Here is a 19,343-nt window from a genome sequence, read left to right as displayed (position 1 = left end):
TCCGCGAACCCACTGCGCGGACCCGGCGGGCCTGGGGCGGGGTGAGGCGGGAGAGAGGCTAGCGCCTGGGAGCACGGAGAGCCGGGCGGGCCCCGAGCGCGCTGGAGACACCCGAGCGCCCCGCGCCCGGGCACCATGCGACCCGCCGCGCCTCCCAGCCGGCCCCGGGCTTCGCTCTCCACTTGCTGAGGCCCCGCGCTCGGCACCACGGAAACTCCGAAAGACCAGCGAGACGTTGGAGAGCCGCGCGGAGACGGACCCAGACGTCCCCTCCACCCCAAGAGGCTGCCGGCCCCCAGTTCCTTGGGTTTGTCTAGCTTTGCCATGAACCTGGAGCAAGCTTGGCTTTAGGAGAAATTCAGAAGCCGAGGGGGAGTCAAGGCAATTCTTTGGTTGCTAAGGTAATTGTAGTTGTGACAAAAACGGGCCAGAAACAAATGGGGGAAAAGAGGTCTGATGCCCCCACCCCCGATCCACACATCCCTTGGGGGTGATGCTTGTCCATTTTCGATGTGTGACAGGTGTCCGGGTGAGTGTGAGCGCGCCTGTGTGCAGTTTGGGACTGTAGAGGCAAGAGCTTACATAAGTGCTGGCATGCTGGCTGTGGACTTGTGTGGGATGGGCGCAGGTCTGCATATAAATCCTGTTCCTGGGTTTCTGGATGGGTGTGGAGCACTCACCGGCTGGGACAGGCATGCAGGGGGACGCGCTCGTAGGCACTTGAGTCCAAAGCAGGTAGGCAGCTTTTCCTCCAAAGCAGGCGTTTATTAACTTTTTCTCTGAATAAGCTCGCCCATTTTGGTTTGCAAGAAAGCAAGCCAGGGGTGAGGCGAGGAGGGCCCGGGCTGTGGGGGAGGCCTGCTATTTGGGATCTGCAAGCCAGGAAAGCCAGGGCTGGTAGGTATTGTCTCTGAGAGGGTTTCAACTTAACTGGCTGAGGGAAGAAAGCACGCTGACAGGCCCTGTCAGGCTGTGGGAAAAGTGGCCCAGTGAGACAAGGAAAGTGACCCAGAAAATTTAATTTTGCTGAGAATGAAAGAAACTACGTTTTATTTTATTAAAAAAAATTTGATGAGGCCGGAGACGTTATTTCGTTCTTGTTGAGAGGAGTGGTATCTCTATGCTACAGAGTAAGGATATTTTGGGTCTTGTTGGCTTGGAATTGTTCCCTCAGCTTTTACCAGTGCTTCCAAGCTGGATCTGCAGGTAGTTTCTAATCAGTACCTTTTAACAACCCTAAAGTCAAGCTGCAAAAATAAGCAACATTAGGCAAGATCTAACACTGGGCCCCTTTCTCCCCAGAGTGGGGGAGAGATGGAAGAGTAGGAATTGCGCTTGGACCTGTAGGAACGGGTGTGATGACCAGGCTGCACGGTTGTGTGTGATCTGGCAAAAAGTGTAGAGCAAAAGGAAACTGCTAGGTTGGGTGTCCCACAAATCCATTTCCACAGGCAGATGGGGCTTTGCGTGGACTTGCAACTAGGGTTTGGTGAGAAACTTTCTGAGTTGTGTTTTTATTCTTCTTATTCATGTACTAATTTTGTAACATGTGGGACTACCCTGTGAAAGAAAGTTAAGTAGAAGATTGAGGGAAACATCAGACTCTCCTGAGATACACCTTTACAAACAAGAGCTTGCATGCTGAATAGCAAAAGCCAAGGTGATACATTTTTTTAGTTGTCTGACACTTTGTCAGCTAAGCTGTGTAAGTATAGTGATTCCATGTGCTATAAATGTCGGGGCATGCCATATACTCTATAACTATGTGATTTTTGCACCATATTCTATATGCACCATATATAATATATACCATCTGTACCATACCACATATATATATGTTATCTGTATACTGTACTGTACAAGTAATTACTCATCTTTTCCTGAAAGTCTCCACAAATTCTAGAAGCATCAGTTATTGTGAAGATTTGGATGAAGTAGATAATCATGGGTATTTCTTTTTTTATATTCATTACATTGATTTCTAACTTTTCTCCCTGTCTCCTTTAAGAAGCTAATTAACATTCACAGAATTTGCATTGCTGAGCACTTTAGTAAAATAATGCTAGTGTTTCTTCAAAGCAACACATTTATTTTCTCAAATGAAATGTTACAAAAAATGTTTTTATGGTAGCAATGGCCCTTTAAATGAGACAGTCCTTTTTATTTATGTATTCATTTATTTAGTTATTTTTGTTAAGTGAGCAAGCATTTCTTGGGGAAGAAAAATAATTTTAAGAGATATTTAGGACAATGAAATTTGCCAGTAAATTTGGATTTCTTATTGTCCCAGGGATAGAATTTTATGGTAACATAAGATCATTCTGTTTCTTCTTTCTTTGATATTCTTCCATGCATTTTATCTCTTGAACTCCTAAGACTTTGCCAGGAACTGCAGAACATTCTGTTTGGAGCCAGGGGTTAAACATCAGGGAGCTGTGAGGTGTCACATGAACCTTTTCAAAAGGGATGCTCTCAGTGATCTCAATACTGAGATTAATTTTTTCTTTAACTTCATAGTTAGTTTGTCTTAATTCATAGTGCTTTGAACCCAGGGAAGCATTTAATCTCCTGGTTTTCAATGCCAGCTGAATATATTTACCAATTTTCATCTTCATTATAACATATAGTATGATATAAATAATTACTACATACACACTATCCTGCTGTATGGAGAGAAATTGGATTGGAAAATAAACCTTCATGTTGAGAGATATGGATGTAACATGCAAAAAACAGGGGTTTTTTTTAGTATAAAAATCATTGGGAAAAATTCAGGGAATACACACAAAAATAATCATTTGTAATTCCCCCATGGAAAGTGACCCACTGTTGACATGTCTGCATACTGTAGATACTTCCCGAGTTTCTTACTTGATTTGTTACTTGTCTTCTCCCCCTCACTCTCCAATTTTCAAATCTTATAGATGCAACTTTACTGTGTGTTAAAGATTTAAGGAGTTTCTGTTAGTTTCCTGGATGGTTTTGATAGTTTTTAGTTTTTGTTAGTGGTTTTATTATTATTTTTAAAGATTTATTTTATTTATGCATACAGAACTGGGGTACAGGCCAGAGGTGCAGGGGCAGTGAGAGGATTCACCAGAGACAGAGTGGGGAGCAGAACAGGTTAACAGGCCGACTGAGGAAGTACACAGCTGAGGGGTGCAGGGGGAGGGTCAGGAGATGTCTGCCTGGCAGGGATCAAACTCATGCTGAAATGGCTTTAGCTTCTTAGTGCTGTGCTTTAACCCACTGTGCCACCAGGGAGGGCCCAGTGGTTTTATTTTTAAGGAGAGTATTTTCTTGCGCTCTCTTTTTTTTTTCTGTGTGGTTTTAAAAATATTTCCCCCCTGAAACCCAAGGTTTGCACTTTGGGCCAGTTATATTTGGGACTTCTCATAAGATTTAGGGAGTAAAACATCAGAAAAAAAAAATAGAAAGACTTTGCTTCTAGTTCTAATTGGAGTTCTAGTTTCAGTTCTCTACCAACTCTTCATGTGACCTTTGGCCTCTAGATCTCTGTCTTGGAAGGACACATTTAGAGCTAGCTTAGTTAGCTAACATAGCTGTTATTTTGACACTAGGTAGGGCTTTTTTTTTTTTAAAGATTTATTTATTCATAGAGAACTGGGGTACAAGCCAGAGGTGCAGGGGCGGTGAGAGGCTTCACCAGAGACAGAGTGGGGAGCAGAACAGGCAGATCCAGAAAGTACACTGCTGAGGGGAGCAGTGGGCCAGCCAGGATCCGGGATGGGGGAATCAAACTTCCAATGAAGTGGCTGCAGCTAGCTTGCAGTGCTGCGTCCTAACCTTTGGACCACCAGGGAGGGCCTGGTGCGTCTTTTCAATCAATCGTTTTCAAACAGACAGTTGGGGGTTCTCTCCCAGAGTTTCTGATTTAGTTGTGGGGTGGAACCTGAGAACTTGCACTTCTAAAGAGTCTCATATAATACCAACTCTGCTGATCTGGGAGTTTAGATGTTTAGATGATTAGATGATTCTGAGAGTTAGATGTTACGCTCCTGGGGTGCAGAAACCCCATTTTATTTTCTCTGAATCCATCTACCCAACCATGTAGCTAGTACACTAGCGGGCGCTCAATAGCATTGATTAAATTGTTATCAGTTTTCACCACAGGGCAAATCTTTCTGAAGTAGTCAAGATAGAAGAGGTTATCGTCTGGAATTTGGAATGATTACATCTGTAGTAAAACTAATAATCAGTCATGAAACCTAGTTCTTAAAACGCCAAGGAAAACGAAGATGCTTCCAAGTAGGTAGTGAACATGAACATTAAACCTAATGAATTATATAAAATAACAACTCAGTCAAGTCTACCAGCTTGAGATGTTACAAGCCCTAAGAACAATCAAGTGCCTCACTCTTGTCTCTCTGAGACCTTTAACAAACATACTCCAGAAAGGGGGAAGAGGAAATTCATTCATTAATTACTCCAACTATCAAAGGAACAGGTAAAGCAAGCAAAAGCCCAGACCTCCCCTCAAAGACAGAACAGTGCTCAGAGCACACAGCCACTATGAGATGGGTCCCCATTTTATGATAGAGGAAATGAAGAGAAACAGATTCATCTGTGCAAGTCCACTAAATAAATATGTAGAAGCTCCAGAAATCTGGTCCAGGTCTGCCTGACACCAGAAGGTGACCTTCACCACTCCCTCTACTGACCCTGAGAGATTGCAGTTGATAGTAGCAGATTCACCTCAGGCTGAAATAGCCCCCACTTTTCAAAAGTTCCAGTTATGTCACCTGGCATTTATAATCGACCCACCTCATACCAGCTTTTCCCTAACTGAAAGAGATTTGAAGAGGATTTTGGCTTTTACCACAAAAGCCAAAAGATGAAATAGCATCGAGCATGAGCTTTGCAACAGCCATTCTAGAAGCAGAGACGCCTCATGTGGAGAACGCGGCCTCCCCTGGAATTTACGTAATCAGCTTGAGCACTCCTCATGTCATTCCTGCTTTTACTTTATGTTAGTATTCCTTTAGGCTTTTGTGATATTATGTATGATTTGGTAGGTTACTTTTGGGGTCTGAGAACACTAAATATTTTTCCTTATAAAGAAAACAGTACTTGATTCCTTGCTTTATGCCCTTTTGGCTTCTTAAAACTCCCATAGGAATGGGTGGCAGGGCAAACTGTCTCTCTGTTAGAACTTTAGCCATCCTGTGTGGTTACTTTGTGCATAGAAAATGAGTCCTTCTGGCCCTCCCTGGTGGTGCAGTGGGTTTAAGTGCGGCACTATGAGGCTAGCTGTAGCACTTCAGCAAAAGTTCGATCCCTAGCCTGGGAGGTGACCCACATGGCACGGCAGACCTCTCCTGACCCACCTGCTGCTGCCCTCAGCAGTGTACTTCATCAGTCGGCCCGTTCTGCTTCCCACTTTGTCTCTAGTGAATCCTCTCACTGCCCCTGCACCCAGTTCTGTATGCATAAATAAAATAAATCTTTAAAAAAGAAAAGAAAATGAATCCTTCTACTTAGTTGTTAGAAACAGGGTATAGTGAGCACAGTTTTTATGCATGAATCTTTAAAATAGGTATAATTATTTGAATGTGAACATAGTAGATGCTCACCTAACTGAAGCCATTCACATGAGTTGAGGTGGAGACAGCTGTCTTGGCTTTTCTAAATATTTATATAAAGCATCCCAGGAAAAAAAAACCATGGTAGAGTTGACCTTGTCACTATTATCTGCCCAACCTAACATGCTGTTTTCATTCCCCCGGGGAGAAGTGCACATGAAATAAAGCCTCCCCAGGTGGTACTGTCCTGCAAGAAGAGTCCCCTGTGGGGCACTAGGCACCTGCATGGTGGGCTTTAAAACTTACCTGCCCCAGGCCTAGATGGAACACTGAGAACTGTGGCTCTTAAAGCAGCATGACAGGCATTTTAATGCCCCTGTTAATTGCGTTTCCAAATATCAGTTTCCTCATCTTTAAAATAGGAATAGGAAATATACCCCATGAGTTATGAGTGCTTGCGAAGAAAGTTGGATGCTGCCTGATGTTCCAGGCAGGGGAAGTAGAGCAACTTGAGAAGTTGGGACTGTCACAGCTTCTCTTTTCTTTTAATGTTGAAAATGACTCTTTTGGGAAATGAGGATTTCATGGTAATGAAAATCCCCTACCTTTTTTTGCTATCTCTGAGGATTTCCTATGTTGCCTTACTTTAAAAAATATTTATATAATAGTTTATTTTTACATCATTTTGTGCCCTTTTCCATCTCAGTTGTAATCCCCGTGGGCTTCACATAACCAAGTCACCGTGTGCCATCACCATAGTCCAGTGCTCCCCCCACCCCCCAACACATTTTGATCCCATTCCCCACTCCACCCCCATAAAATGTCTCTGGTATATAGTTGTTCATCTTTATTATTTTCTCCCCTGGTCCTTTATGCTCCTGCTATGAGTAAAACCATCCGGTATTTTGCTTGTTCTTTCTGGCTTATTTCACTAAGTATGATCCCTTCCAGCTCTATCCATGTTGCTGTAAAAGGTATGAGTCTTATCTTTTTTGATCGTTGAGTGATATTCCATTGTGAATATGTACCATATCTTTTTAATTCAGACATCTACTTTTGGGCTTTTGGGTTGATTCCATGTCTTTCCTATTGTAAATAAAGCAGGAATTGTTGCCTAACTTTTAAAGGATTCTTAAGCCCCTTGGAAAATCTTGCTACAGAATTCTACCAGTGGATTTGAAGAAACTTGTAAAAAGCAAATGTGTGTTCTCTTGGCTCTAAAGACCATTCACTAATTCCCAGCAGGAAAAGACATGAAGGAGAGAAGCTGCTGCTAGATTGATAACTCTTGTGCCAGGGTATGACCCACACCCAGAGCAAGGCCCATGTTACTTTTCCTTAATATCCTTGAAGTCTCTTATGTATTTGGCATAGAGAGAGGGTTTGCAGAGTGACAGCTGTGGGTGGGTGCAAATTGGAGGGAGATGCTTGGATTGGTTCAGGTGTGGCTGCTTGGACTTTTCTGGGATTGGCTGAGCCAAGTGTGGATACAAGGTGCAAGTAGTGTAATCCCCAGTCTTATTGTTTGCTTGACTTTACCTGGCTAGATCCGCCTCCTGATTCAGGATAGAGTGAGCCATTGTGTTCATTTGTATTATATATTAATGTTTTCCCACTGGACTGTGGTTCATTTTTATTTATTGCTTAACTATACTTTTATCCTGCCCCTAGCATAAGGCCACACACATCATAAATGGTTGCGAAAAATTGTTTGCCTAAACAAAAAATTTGCCAGTGTACAAAGTTATGGATTTATCATATAATGACTGAGCTCACAAAATAACAGTCCACTCTAGTAAGGCTTTTTGTAGATCAAAACCCTTTGACAAGAATTAGGTGGATTTATCATTTTACAGTTGAGGGAAGTTGAAAAGAGGATCAGCCACTCACCACAAGTCAGATAGCTATTGAGTGGGGAAACCAAGATTTAAACTTAGATTTAATTTGAACTCAAAGATTGGAGTTTTTTTTTGACATAGCACAAGGTGGGGGATAAATATAGATCTTACTCTTGAAATTATTTCAGTTGTCTTGGAGAGGTGATAAAATGTAAATAGAAAGTGAACAAAAAGGGATATTAAGTGACAGTTTAGAAAAATAATTATGGCATTTTAAAGAAGAGTAGGTAGCCAATGTTTGCTGAAGTACTGTAGTTCAGAGAGAACTGTAGTTCAGAGAGAACATTGTACAAGTTTCCCCTTTCTGCGTTTCAAAACCTAGGATAGTATCACTTTGCTTATGCCAAAAACCTATATTAGTACCTACTTTTTAGAACTGAAAGAAATTCAAAGAGGTGCAAGGGAAAAGGTCATTGAGCATTAGTTTTGCAGCGAGTGGCACTGCCAGGCCCTTTCCTGGAACTACTTATCATTCCTACTTTGTTGTATGCGAGAGTTGCCTTAGATTTTATGTGTTATTTTGATATCACTTGGTAGCCTGTTTTTTGGATCTCACATGTTCACATTTTTTTCTATGTAAATTAACGGTTTTTTTTTTTTGATTTGCATTTTTTCAACTACAAAGGTTTCATGGAAAGCTTTACTTTTGGATAGTGGGTGATACCTATATCACCAGATATAGAAGAAACAGGCTTTTGGAAAAAGTAGAAATTGTATAGGTGAAGAAAGGGATCATAGTCAGCTTTGTAACTGAGAGGTATTGACAACTGGTTGTTAAACCAATTATTGTTTGTTATCAAAGTGAGAATTTAATATTGTAAAATCTTCATCATCAAATCCACCCCAGATTACCCCACCTAAAATAGTAATGTTTTGCCTCTGCTTGCTCTTTATTGCCTTTTTTTTTTATTTAGTTTTCTTCATTATCATCATGACCTCATACTGTATGGATTTATATATTGCCTTGTCTCCTTCTAAAATATATATACCATGAGAGCAGGGACTCTGTTTAATTCCCTGTTATAACTTCAACATCTGCTACAGATTCTGGTTCATAGTCATTGCTGAAGAACTATTTGTGGAATAAGTGAAAGAAGAAAAAGTCTTAGAAATAAGGTTGCAAGCTAAAATACAGAGCCTCAGATAAAGTAAATGAATGAATCAAGTGGAGTTTCTTTCACAATAGTAAATTAAGTTGCTTTTTTTTGTGACAAAAATCATGACTTGTTTTTGTGTTAAACATATAGATAATTTTTACTCCCAGAAGTACACTAATGCCCATTTTTCTTGAAATGTGGCCTTCTGATCCATTTTTCTGCTGGAAACATACATGGATACCAGTTCCACTTTCCTTCTTTCTAAAAAGTAACACAGCATCTGTGTGTGGTAGTGATGGGGCTGGACTTCAGGCCTGGGAGTTTGAAGGGCAGGTGAGGATTGTGTTAAAACAAAGGGTCTGTTCTGCTCAGAAATCCTGCTACTGCATCTCTTTGTAATCCAATTTTAATCACTAGCAATTCCAATAAGAAAAATATCCTATAGTTGGGCCCTCCCTGGTGGCGCAATGGGTTAAAGCATGTAGCACAAAGCGAGGTGCAGCCACTTCAGTGAGAGTTCGATCCCTGGTGCAGGGAACTGACCCACATGGCACAGCAGACCACTCCTGACCCACCTGCTGCTCCCCTCAGCAGTGTACTTCGTCCATCTGCCTGTTCTGCTCCCCACTCTGTCTCTGGTGAATCCTTTCACCACCCCTGCACCTCTGATCTGTACCCCAGTTCTGTATGCATAAATAATAAATAAATCTTTTTAAAAAAAAAAACAAGAAAAATATATTGTAGATTTACATTGCCCAGTCCAAATGAAATACTTGTCAGAGCTGATTGTGTTGTGTTGTGTTGTGTTGTTTGTTTGTGACATCTCTAGATAAAAAGACAACTGCAAAACATGTCCCATGAATTTCCCCCCCTTATGCTGCTATCTAAGTGCGGCTATGTTCATATTCCAAACCAAGCAGGAAGATGCTATTATATTATTTTGCTGACCATACATCCTAATACGAAAACTGAATCAGCAGCTGGTCAAAATAGAAAGGATGTATTCACAAAGAATGCAGGTATTGATTATATTTTAGATTTTCTTTTTTAGGGGAAGCATTTTACCTTTCAGGATGGCAGGGAGTTTAGGGTTCTGGCTGGTTTCTGCTCATCTCCAGGGTAGGTGACATTAAACAGAGTCACTTTGAAGTGGCCTGCAGCCTCATCAGGCACAGCATAGGGCTGAGAATTGTGATTGCTTTGATGACATTCCTGGGAAAAAGAGTGTTCCTGGGAATAAGATAAGGTTTTGTGAGGCTGGGCTAGGTGGTGGTAGTGGGAGCTTGGGAGGAGGGAAGGTGGGAAGGGGGGAGGGGCTCTTCCTGCCCCAGGTCTGGCCCAGGTCTCCTCTGTTCTTCACCCCGTTCGTGGGCATCGGCAGTAAGACCTTTTGCAGGTAATGTTCATCAGATATCACTTTTGTTTTTGATACATTTAAAATTCTGTGAGTGGAAAAAGGTGAACAAACTCCATGCAGAAAGACAGGCACGTATATTTGGAATGAGACTTCATTCCAGAGGCTGAGTAGATAGAATACACTGGAGGACCAAGGATGGGCTGAGGGCCTGTGGAGAAGGGGTCAAGGGACAGAGGTGGAAAAGGTCTCCTTGAGTTATTTTAGTGTAAGTAAAAGGATAGAGGTGACAAAGTGTGCAAAGAATGCCTAATACCCTCATACGGCAAGTTGGATCCTTAATCTTCGGGCAGGAGAAACTCACGTTAATGGATTTAGAAGTTGAGGGGAATCAGGGATAGGAGAAAACCAGATTGTAAGCCAAAGTATTTAAAAACCATATGCTTGCCAAAACTAAAATGAGAAGAAGTAGACTGAATGACATTTTACTTACCTTATGTTGGCAATAGAGGGTGTATCACATGAATTTCTAGTTACCTCTTAGTTTTTTCCAAGAGGGTCACCTACTTGCAGGGAAATCCTTGTATTTTTGCAGTTTTTTTTTTTTTACAGTCAGTGCGCAATCCATATGCAAATGTGCATTTCCCAAACTCTGCCAGGCTCTCTGTCCAGTTCCCTTTAGACTTTCAGTCTGAGAAGGTGACTGCTGACTTCCAGATCTCCCTGTGGCTTAGAGGCAGTGGACAAAGTTTGGGGTAAACTTTACTGACTGGTGTGACTGATTAGCAAGTTCTTAGATGCTTCATCCCCAGGCATTAGGGCATTTAGCTTCATGCCAAAGCATACAATGGCAACTCCAGGTTTCGATTTCTCTGACTTCCTTCAGCTTACAAAAGCTTCACTGTAAAAACCACTTCTACTGCCTGCCATCTGCCATATAGCCACTCCCCCACTTAAAAAATCTGTTTCTAATCCTTATTTTCCTGTTTTCCTTTACAGAAGCGACCGGTTGGCTAGGTTGACTATCAAAGTGTATTTGGAAGTAAGTTTATTTAAGTTGAAGATCTCTTACTGGGTTTTCCTTGTTGGGAAGGTTTCCTGAGCTGAGATTCTCTCTATGAAAATGAACAGTGATTGACAAGACAAGAAGTACAAGTTGGGGCCTCTTTATTGACGGACTTGAGTGCCACATGTAAATGATGCTGATGCTGTTGCAAATGATAACGGTGATTTTGGCGTTTCTTGGATGCAAACAAAAACCAAAGTTGGACACAAGCAAAATTCAGAAGTTTTTCTGACTCCTACATGGGGATTCAGGCATGGCTGACTCCAGGGACTTAAATGATATTGATACCCCATCCTTTTTTTATGACACTCAAGAAAAGAAAATGTTCACTAATGTCTCTTCCCTCATGTCCTTTCATCACAGTCCTTCACAAGGAAGAAGTCTTTTTTTTGTCCTTGTCTCAGTCTCAGGGATGAACCCTACTTAAAGTCCAGGTGTCCAGGGATCTAGCATGCTCTGACCAGTGCACTCCACAGGTCTATGCTTCCTTGCAGAAGAAATACATAGACACACACACACACACACACACACACACACAAATAAGCATATACAGATACATATATATCATGGACATACACACATAAGTGAGACTAGGCTATCAGAGACTGATTCCTTTTTGATGAATAGGAGATCTTATTTTTTCAAGTAATCCAGTTTATCAGTCTCTTTCATTGTGGTGGTGGTTTTCTGTGCTTGCTTATGAAATACTTGCCTGCCCTAAGATCATGAAGCGATTTTTCTGTTTTAATTTATAGAAACCCTATTGTTTTTGCCTTTTGTCTTAAGATGAAGAAATCTACCTGAGTGTGAGTTTTGTCTATGACATGCGAAAGAGAAAGAGATGCACTGTCCCCCCCCCCTTAAGCTATCCAATTAACCTAGCACTACTTATTCAAGTTTCTTGTTTTCCAGTTCTTTGAGATGCCAGCTTTGTTATAAACCAGGTGTTCATTTATATATTGGTCCATCTCTATGCTTTCTTTCTTTTTAAAGATTTAGTTATTTATGCATTCAAGAACTGGGGCTTAGGGCAGAGGTACAGAGGAAGAGTGGATTCACTCGGGACAGAGTGGGGAGCAGAACAGGTGGATCTACTGAAAGACAATGCTGAGGGGAGCAGCAGGCAAGAGAGGAGAGGTCTGCTGCATCATATGGGTCAGCTTCCTGGACTGCAGAGGTGATTGCTCTGAGATTTAACCCCTAGGCCACCAGGGAGATGCTCCATCTCTGTTTTCTAACCCATTCCATTGTTTTAGTAGTCCATTCTTACACTGATAGAACACTATCCAAATCACTATAGCTTAATAATAAGCTTGACATGTGGTAATATATGTCCTCTAAAATTGTTCTATTAAGAATGGCTTAGTTATTCTTAGCCGGTTGCATTATTATATACATTTTGAAGTTATCTTTTGATGAGATTTTGATTGGGATTGTACTACATATCTAGCCCAAACTGGCAGTAAATTAATGTCTTTAGAATGCTGACTATTCCAGTTCATGCATATCTCTTCATTTATGTAGCTCTTAAATTTCTATTAGTGTTTTGTATCACTATGTTTTAAGGGTATTGCCCATCTTTCTTTACGTAGACTCCTAGTGTTTGAAGTTGTCTGATGCTCTTATCAATACATCTTTCAAATACACATCATTTTCTGGTTGCTTATTGCAGGTAAGTAGAAATACAGTTGATTTATATATATTGACCTTGGAACTAGTGACTTTGCTAATTCGCATATACATTTTAATAGTCTTGTGTAGACTCTTACGTGTTTTCCATGTGCAAAACTATCTGCTAAGCAGTGTTTACCTTTTCCTTTGCCATCCATGTGCCTCTTTTTTTTCTTTCCTGTCACATTGGCTGAGACCTTAAATATACCAGTGAAGGGACATGAGCTTAGAAGGCATCCTCTTATTCCTGATCTCAGTGGGGATGTTTTCATGGTATGGCTGTTAAACATCATGGTTGCTGTGTTTAGTAAACATCCTATATCTGTTTAAGCCAGAGTGTTTTCCTGACTTGAGGTTGTATGTGACTCAGCGTTTGCCAAGAGCGTTTTCCTGACTTGAGGTTGTATGTGACTCAGTACCTTAAAGCAACAGTTGTGTAGAATGCCAGCTCTTGCCTGTGCTCCCTGCTTCCTTGCTTCCATGTGTCTTCACTGCCTCGGGGGTTCTCCCTTTTCCACTGTATTCAGTTTTCCCAGTTGTTTTCTAGGTCTGTAATATTGTAAGGTGAGCCTTCATTGTAGAAGTGGTATATTCTCATTGTAATATGTTTTGTCTTCCATCAATATAATGGAGACAAAACTATCAAACTCACAGAAGCCTATTCCACCATTATTTCTTTAACCAATATTGCTTCTTCCTGATGAGTTTTATGAATAAATCTTTTTTTAAAAGCCTTGCTCTCTCCAGAAGAGGAAAAGCCTACTCTTGCTGCTGCAAGTATGTAGGATATAGAATCATAGAAGAATCTGTATTTAAATGCATTGTTTTAGGGTATAGAATACTGATTTTACTTGCTCTTTACAAAAGGAGAGAAGAAAAGAATAAAATTCCAAGCAATAAAGCTGACATTCTTTATAAAAAGTCCATAGGACTGCTTTTCTTTTTTGGGCCCTTTGGGAACATGTTATCTTCTTCATCCCTTAGTCATCCCTTTCTTTTCTATAAAAGCTGGCAATGCTTTTCTGTCACTCCTACCTCTTCTCTATGAGTCGTACAGTCTTTCATGCAGCCCCTACAGTCAGTCATATTAGTCAGTACTATTAGACACTATAATCTTTGAACACATACTTAATAAAATGTAAGACCTCTCATCAGAGGAAAGGCAGGTGTGCTTTCAAGATCCAAATTCTAATGCTGACTCTATTATCAGACTTCCACAGTAGTGTTAGAAACACAGTTTTATGTCCCCACATCTTATTTGTATCCCCGAAAATTTAAATGACTGGACTTGTTCAAGAAACAGAACCAAATTTGACTTCAAGGGCCACTTAGTAAATATTTTGAGTATTCAGTACACAACTGTGGTCTTGTGTGCAACCACCCAAGTCTGCCATGATTGCAGAAAACAGCCACAGACAGTAAGCAAGCAGGTGGGCATAGAAATTTGAATTTTACAAATTTGCACATATCATAAAATATTCTTTCAATTTCTGTCAACCATCTGAACATGTTAAAACCATTCCTAGCTCACATACCATACAAAATACAGGCAGGCAGCTCATCTTGTCTCACAGGTGCTGGTTTGCCAGCAAAGAAATCAGCTCAGCTAGTTGGTTGTGTGGGGTTGGTGCTACCCCACACTCTGGTGGGCACTACCAGAGTGCAAGTGGCTTTAAAATATTTTTCTGTTATGGACATTGTGCAAAAGAAAGTTTCTCATAGACCAATTAAGAATAAAAAAAAGGAGATTAAAAATATCACTTTCTTTATTCCTACCCTATTGCTTATATTATTATTGTTATTGTAGATCCAAGTTTCTGACCTATTTAATTTCTTCTGCCTGAAGATCTTCTCTTTGTATTTTTTGCTGGGAAGATCTGTTAGTGACAAACTTATTCATATTTGTTTGTCTGAGAAGGTCCTTTTTTCCCTTCATTTTGGTTATAGAATTCTAGATGGTTCGGTATTTTTTTTTCCTTTAGCATTTTAAGTATTTCACTCACTCTTTATTTTATGATTTTTGATGAGGCAATTTTGTGATTCTTAACTTCATTTTCCTATAGGTAAGGTTGTTCTACTTTGGCATCTTTTAAGATTTTCTCTTTTCCTTTGATTTTTTTTTTTTTAACAGGCTGTCAGTGACATGCATAGAAGTAGTGGTTTTGGTTTTGGTTTTTCATTTATTATGATTAGTGTTTTCTGATCTTCCTGGATTTGTAGCTTGGTGTATGTTATGGATTTGGGAAAGTTTTCAATCATTCCTTCAAATATTTCTCCTATCCCTTTCCCTTTTCTTTCCTGATAATCCAGTGATATTTTTGTATACCTTTTTGTATTATAATTCTTGTGGAAAAAATTCTGTTGTTTGCCAGGTTTGCTGATTCTCTCCTCAGTCGTTTTGAGCCCATCAAAGTCATTCTTCATTTGTTACTACTTGAATTTTAGAATTTCCTTTCTTTAGAGATTTTTAAAAAAGATTTATTTATGCATACAGAACTGATATACAGGCCAGAGGCAGTGGAGAGAACTGATATACAGGTGCAGAGGCAGTGAGAGGCTCCACCAGAGAAAGACAAAGCAGGGAGCTGAACACGCAGATAATGAAGTACACTGCTGAGAGGAGCAGCAGGCGAGATAGGAGAGGTCTGCTGTGACATGTGGGTCACCTCCAGGGCCGGGGATCAAACTCCCACTGAAGCAGCTGTGGCTAACTTGCAATGTTGCATCCTAACCCCTGTGCCTTCAGGGAGAGCCCGGAAATTTACTTTTTTAAGGAAGCATTTTTATCTGCTTGCATTACCATCTGATTTCTCATTAGAACCCTTAACATATTAAATCATAGTTATTCTAATTTCTGTTTGATAACTTCAACATCTGTGTCATAGGAGAGTCTGGTTCTGATGATTGCTTATTTTATGGTTGTATTGTTCTTAACTTTTTAGTAAGTCTTCAAGTAATGCCAAACATGACGCATCAGGTAACAGAAACAGGCAAGTAGGTTTCTAGCATGAGGATTCATTTTATTTCCTTTAGTTAGGAGTTGGGCTGTGTTCAGTGAGTTCTGTAGCTTTCAGAGCCAGAACCTCAGGCACCCCTTATGTTCTTGTTTTTGTTTCCTCTCTTGGCTTTTGGTCTCCATCAGAATTCCTCAGAGACTTTGTGTCTTAAAGGTCTTTTTGCTGGATCCACTGTTATTATCCTGGACCCCTATTGTGTGATGGTGGGGTGTAAGTGAAGAGAGCTGCCTTGTTAAGTTCCAATTAATAAGTGAAGCAACTTCCCCTTAATAAATGCAGTCATAATGCAATAAATGCAGTGATAATGCAACACAATAAATGCAGTAATAAATGCAATAGGAGGGAAGGCAAAACCACTTGGTGGTTTTTAGATGGGGAGGTCCCAAGATGAGAGACATTTGTTGGTTTCTGTTTCTTCATTGAACTTTAAAGTGAGCCACTCCATTAATATTGTGTGTGAAGTTTGAAAGAAGAGATGGTATGAGGTGGCCACTTCAGAGAGGGAGAAGGAAAACTTGCTGGGAAACATTTGAGGTTTGGTGGGCAGTGTTGAGTAATTCATTTATAGTTTGTGTTCATGAATTTAAAATGTAGTTCTCAGCTTGGTGTGTGATTTCTTCCCCTCCCCAAAGTATTCACCTACTTGGATGTGAGCTTGGATGTCTGGGTATGGTGTGAATCTTGTGTGGTGGCTATTCAGTGTTGGGATTATGCCAGGAAAGGAGGAGGTGAGAGAATTGAGGATATTTGCAAAGGAGTGATTATAACCATGGGGACAGTAAGAGAAGAAAGTAAAGGCAGAGGAGAAGTAATGGTTAGTCAAAAGGATTTGGTTAGTCAAAAGTGAATTGGATTTGGGTGGACCTGCTTTAGTAGTTCAGCTCTGCAGTAACAGAACCGTGGCCTATCACACAGAGAAACAACTTTCTTTACGTGAACAACTTTATACGTCTCCCTCTAACCCTTCTAGGGCTTGCTTAATGTAGGGAATGCAAAAACGTTTTTCTTTATAAGCAGCTTTGGTATGTTAATTTGGGCTGTCTGTTAGTGGTGGTGAGCTAGAGAGGATTGATTGTATGAATTTATAGGTCTTAAGGTAGGATTGGCTTGGGAATGTCAACTTCACTGATACATTAGGACATAGAAGAAAAGATTAATAGTGTAAGATTCATAGAGTCAGGTTAAACTGGTAATGTCATTACCAGTTGTATCTGTATCAGTAGTACCCTGCACTATGTACTTTATAAATAGTGTGCATTTTCTGAGTACTTTTTATTTAAATATATACTTAAATTTTGTATATTTACAAAATTTTGTTTTTAATACTTTATATAGGTGATTTCACCCAACCAAGGCTGACGTGTTAGAAGGTGCATGAGTGCTGGAGTCAGTCTTGGATTTGACTTGTCGCTTCTTTTTAAAGATTTATTTTTAATTATTTATGCATAGAATAACTGGGTGTGGGAGGAGAGAGTGAGAGGATTCTCTAGAGAAGGGGAGCAGAATAGAAGGATCTAATGAAACACACTGCTGAGGGGAGCAATAGTTGAGACAGGAGAGGTCTGCTGCACCATGTGGGTCAGCTCCCTGGCTGGGGATCAAACTCGTGCTGCACTATCTGGTGATAATAGCTCGATAGCACTGAGACTTTAACTGGTGGGCCACCAGGGAGGACCTAGATTTGTGGTTTCTTCACTGAAAAACTGTGTTGTGTTTGGAAAGTCACCCATGTACTTGATCCTTAATTTTCTCCTCTGTAGTGAGAATAATAACATCTACCTGATACAGCTAATGTACTTTACTGTCTGGATGATTCTAAGGAAGAAGGAAGGAAGCTGAGAACCATTGGTAGACAGTGATTACTATTTGTTCCTTTTTTGAGATAAGGAAAGCAAAACTCAGAGAGGCTGAATTAAGCAAAACAGTAAGTTGCTCCTGGTCACAAGCACTTGAGTTCTCTGTGTTCTTTAACATTACAGCCCTTTTCTTCATTACAGCAAGTTTCCGGCTCCTACAGGAAGATCCAGGAACCATCTCCACCCCCAACATGGCTGCCCAGACAGCCGACAGCATGGGGAGGGCATCAGGCAACAAGGAGGCAGCTCCATGGAAGCTGGGCCAGCAGTTCCCAAGCCTGGCTGCTCCCCAACTCACCTGGGGAATATTTAGATCTTCTCCAAGGAGCACCCTGGGCTTGCTGGATTAGAATTTCTAGATCATGAGAACTGGAAATACATTTCTGTAGAATGTCCCCCAGGCGATTCCAAAGCTGGTTCAGATCCTTCGACCAACTTTTGGGAACCACTGAATTCTAACCAAAGTCCTGAATTGACCAAGTGATAATATCCCAGTAAAGTACTGAGTGCCTTTGCCACCAAAATTTAGGGGTTGAGTGCTATCATCTTGACTTTAGATTTTTGGTGCATTATGTGAGACAGCTACTCAATTGTCATTGAGCATCTAAACGTTGAGTATATAGGAAATGTCAAGTTGGCAGACTGCGCTATGAGAAAGGGTTATTTGTTCTCTAGAGCTGTTGTTCTTCCTTCTTCCCCCCCTGAGTTTCCTGCCCACTCAGTGAGATTAGGGCTATAAAAACAAGCTTGTACTACTGAGCTAGCACACATCTTGTAAAATTTGTTTCTGAAGTGCTTTAACATTGCTGATGTCAGAAAAAAATCCATGTGTTTTAATGGACTCAGGCAAACAATGTGAATTTGATAAAATATGGGAGAGAGGAAATAACATCAACAGAAATTTTTATTTGGCAGCAAACATATTGAGACTATGTTTCAGTCAGGGTTTGATTACTTCTCCTATAAGATAGTTCTCATTTCCAAGCCTGGGCATGTTGAGTGGCAGGGATGATGTTTAAGGCATTTAGCTGCATGTGATGCTGTGTTAATGTCATTGTGGTGTGATTGCAGTTGGGCACCTCTTCGTAGGGACAACAGGATCCCCCGAGAAACTGGTCAAACAGAAGCACTGACTCAGAGACACTGAGTCAGAATCTCTCAGGGTGGAGAGGGTGCTTCTGCAAAGATCCTGATGCCCAAGCCTTAGGAATTTCTCTTGGTCAGACACTGAGGAGAACAGACCACCCATGAGTTGCTACATTCATTCTGTGCTTGGGAATTGGCATGCCTCATTTTATTCCATCTTGCAAAGTAACTCTATAAAGCAGAGCACTCAGATCTTCTGGGTGAAGATCTGCAAGTTTAGAGTGGGACAGTCAGAACCCTTGGTGTGGCCAGAGCTGAGGTGTGCTTCCTGGTCTACCATAGAGCACCCTCCTGCGCCCTTCTCTGAGGTCCTCTCTCTCTGCTGCTGTTATGATCTGTTGGTCTCTAAGCTTTGCTTGCCCTGGAGATGTGGGCATGGTAAAGGAAAGCAACTGGCATTTGTTGTAACCTCAAACTACAAATGCAGAGTAAGTTTGGAATAAATTGTATCCTTGTATTTCAATTGTATTTCAAAAGGTTTACTACTCAGAGCTTGAGTCACAGATGCTTGATTGTATTGTTGTTCACAGGGTCTCTCCTCACCACATTTTCCAACCTCCCACATATTCCTTTTTATTTTAAATTGCTCATGGATTCCAAAGTGTATTCCTGAGTTTAGGATGTCCCATCTCCATAACACCTGGGGAAAAATCTCCTCATGTGATTCCATAGACCAGGACCCTTCATGTGTGAGC

The 19,343-nt window shown here is 40.9% G+C and overlaps 1 protein-coding gene across 1 annotated transcript in view; it reads left to right on the top strand.

Moving 5' to 3' along the window:
• The first annotated feature begins 6 nt into the window (after positions 1–6).
• Positions 7–19,343, top strand: part of RGS6 (regulator of G-protein signaling 6) — a 451,998-nt gene continuing 432,661 nt past the window's right edge. Inside the window, exon 1 of the mRNA XM_012724395.1 lies at positions 7–401. The gene's annotated coding sequence lies outside the window, so the exon portion shown is untranslated. The remainder of the gene's footprint in view (positions 402–19,343) is intronic.

Source organism: Condylura cristata, unplaced genomic scaffold (assembly GCF_000260355.1).
Source record: "Condylura cristata isolate star-nosed mole 26May11 unplaced genomic scaffold, ConCri1.0 scaffold00013, whole genome shotgun sequence".
Taxonomy (NCBI): domain Eukaryota; kingdom Metazoa; phylum Chordata; class Mammalia; order Eulipotyphla; family Talpidae; genus Condylura; species Condylura cristata.
The sequence above is the reverse complement of the archived record's forward strand: the minus strand, read 5'-3'. Positions and strand labels throughout refer to the sequence as shown.